A 3,270-nucleotide genomic window follows, 5' to 3' on the forward strand; every position below is an offset into this window, starting at 1 on the left:
TGGCATCCTTTAGATAGGCTGGAAGTTGTACTTCAAGAGTGTAAGCATCTGTCCAACTATATTGACAAAGATGCTAGCAGACTGTTGTTGGAGGCAACTATTGGACTTCCTAATGTTTTTTCTAAGGTCTTGTAAACATTGGGGAGGACATACATGAAAATCTTTGTTTAAAAATCTCATTTCAGATTGGGAGATATAATTTAGTTAAGGAGTCAGACAGAAAGGAATCAGTCTCTTTTTTGAATTCATTTGTAGGATCACCATTGGGTTTAATGTAAAAACCTTTATTGGTAAGTTGAGAATGTATCTCATTATCATAGAACTTTTTATCTATCAGAACAAGCCTCCCATATTTATCCACTGGCTTTACGACTATATCTTTCATTTCACTCATTGTTCCCTATGTTGTCCTTTTTAGAGCTGTTGTACCTTTTTGTACTATTTCAAACAATTCATCAATGTCCCTTCTGACCAGTTTACAAAGTAAGATTGAAGACTAGGTCTTGGTTCTGCCTCTCTAGCAGTTTTAGTTCTTAGTTCTCCCTTGTGTGTGTGGTTTTGTCCCCAGTTTGTCTCTCTCTGTGTTTGTGTGTATGCTGGGCATGGCATCCTGGTTTCCCTCTCCCACTCTTCAACCAGTGCACCTGCAGCTGATCATCTAATCAACTTAACATGCCACTGCAGCATAAAACCTCGGCTCATCCATCAAGACTCTGCCAGATTGTTCAGTCTACCACACGGTATCAATGTCAGGCCAAGTTGTAGTTTGTTGAGCTTCATACTAGTTTGCATTTGCTAATTCTGAGTCTCTCTGTGCACCAGGTTAACACTCCAGTCTGCCACCATTGCCTGCCACGAACAGCTTCATCTTTGTCATCTACCTCTGGTTTTGGATCCTCAACTCATCGCCTGCCCTGCTCTGCTGAGAACCCCATTCTCCAACCTGCCTACAACACAGAACCCCTCACCTGCTCCACTCCACTTGCTCCATCTGCCACTCTTTGCCCCTCTCCTACACTGGACTCTGGTGAAATCAACCAACTGTTTGCAATAAACCCTTTCCTAAACCACTCCTGTGTCTGTGTCCTGCATTTTGGGTCCTAAATTGAGTAATTATAACACCCGTTCAAACTGGCTATTAAAAGATCCCCTTCAATGTGCTTTCAATGCAAGTCATGGGGACCATAATCCACAGTGTGTCCACACAGTCATTTAAAATGCATTTAAAAGTTTATCTAAAGCTTATGAGGCTTCAGCAGTCTGAGTTAGTCATATCAAGTGGATATCTGCCACATTTAGTCTTTTTAGCTTCAAATTCCCTCTTTGTGTTTCCTTGGACAGTGTTTCCGTGTTGAGCTGTGGTGGAAGTATAGTAAAAATCTTTGGCAATAAAAGGACTGTAACATTGAAAGATATCTACTTAGTTTGACTCATTTGGATGGTTCTCTGAAGCTTCATATTAGCTTCAGATAAACTTTTAAATACTTTTTTGCACAGGAGGAGGACTGTGGATTTTATCCCCCATCACTTACATTGTAAAGTGCATTATGAAGGGCTCTTCTAATGGTCAGTATGAACAGGAGGAATGATTACAGCAAAAAAACATGTTTCAATGTTCATATGGTCACCTGACTGTTGTTTTAAAGCTATAATATGTAATTATCCTGCATTAAAATGTCTAAAAACGACTAAACCTATGTTATATGTTTTGTTGAGTCGTGTACTTAAATTATTCCAAATGTTTCCAACAATTTTCAAACCCAGAGAAATCCATGATTTTAGTCAAGGTAACGGTCCGTTTAATTTGGTCGTCTGTCAGTGGTGTCATACCCCCTCTACCAAAGAGTAGCGATAATCATCTTGTGCGTGTGCATTGGCGTTGTGGTTGTCCATCACAATGGCATCTACCAAGTGTATACGCATACATGATGATACATTGACTTTTTTTTTCAGTTTTAAGCCACACTTTGACAGTAAACTTTTTAGATCTTGGTCGTTTTTAAGTATATCTTTTAACTGGATGAATGATTTTAGTCATTGGATCTTAAGTTATCAGAGAAACAAGCTGAGCAAACATTACCAGCAGCTCAGCTTGCAGCCCCTCTTGGACGTCCTGTGCCAAACAGCCTCTGAGAAACATTGATTTTTTACCAGGAAACTGCTTTATTCGGTGTTTTTACCGATTTTAATCCCCCTGTACGTTTATTTTGGAGAGGAGGAGACATCTGTAGATAATTCAGCTCCTGATAAAAATCTCCTGAATGTCTTATATCTTAAATTGCAAGAGAAACGAGATGAGCGAATATTAGCAGCAGCTCGGCACGCAGCCCCTCCTTCGATCCTGTGTCCGCCAAACAGTGTCAGAGAAACACTGATTTTTAATGTAAAACTGCTTTATTCAGTGTTTTCACAAGTTTTAATCACTGAGTCTGTTTGTGTTGGAGAGGAGAAGACCACTGCTGATAATTTAGCCCCCAGTATAAACCTCCTGAACGATGAACACTGAAGGAATCCTAACTGGGAGAAGCTGGTTGCCTCTTTTCATGTGACCTCAATAACAGGGCAATCATCATGATAACTGAGCACAGTGAGAGTATAGACAGTGTAAATGCAACAGAAAAAGCAATCAGAAAAGTTAATACATAAGTAATAAAAATATTTTCTCTGACGGACACAGAAGTACAATTATAACCCAATACACAAGATGCATCTCATCTCCTCTACACAAACAAACATGACAACCACATGAGGAAGCAGCTTTAATTTCTGGTTGCCAGTGCATATCATATCTTTCACTTACAAGCTGCCAAAATAGTGCAACATTACAAAGTCAGTACATAATTACTTATTTTCTTTCCTGATGATTAATTATTAAATATGCAAGTGTGTCTGTTTGATGCTAATGTCACATAAAATAGTTTGTGGTGAAACATACAGTTCAGGTATTGCATGTTCACACAAAACGGTATTCAGCTTAATAGAATGCATTAAGTCTCACATTTTCTAGCATCTTTATGTGCATTTTTCTGTGTAAAATGGCTCTTGCCAAAAATAGGAAGACATTTAAATTCTATCTCAAGGACACACCCATGCACTCAAAAGAACTGGCTTAGATCTTCTATGAAATATACAACAAAGGCAGACGAGAGGCACATTACCATTGATTTCATCACCATCATCTCACATATCTCTCATATATATGGTACATGAACAGCATTCCAGCAACAAGGCTCAAACAAGCACACTGTTGCAAAATTTATATCTCTCTAA

The 3,270-nt window shown here is 38.8% G+C and overlaps 1 long non-coding RNA gene across 1 annotated transcript; it reads left to right on the top strand.

Moving 5' to 3' along the window:
• Positions 1 to 558: 558 nt before the first annotated feature.
• Positions 559 to 1,070, top strand: LOC121892334. Its single transcript, XR_006094382.1, has 2 exons — positions 559 to 740; positions 823 to 1,070. It is a non-coding gene; the product is annotated as an uncharacterized LOC121892334 (long non-coding RNA).
• Positions 1,071 to 3,270: the final 2,200 nt, after the last annotated feature.

This window comes from Thunnus maccoyii, chromosome 24 (genome assembly GCF_910596095.1).
Source record: "Thunnus maccoyii chromosome 24, fThuMac1.1, whole genome shotgun sequence".
Lineage (NCBI taxonomy): Eukaryota > Metazoa > Chordata > Actinopteri > Scombriformes > Scombridae > Thunnus > Thunnus maccoyii.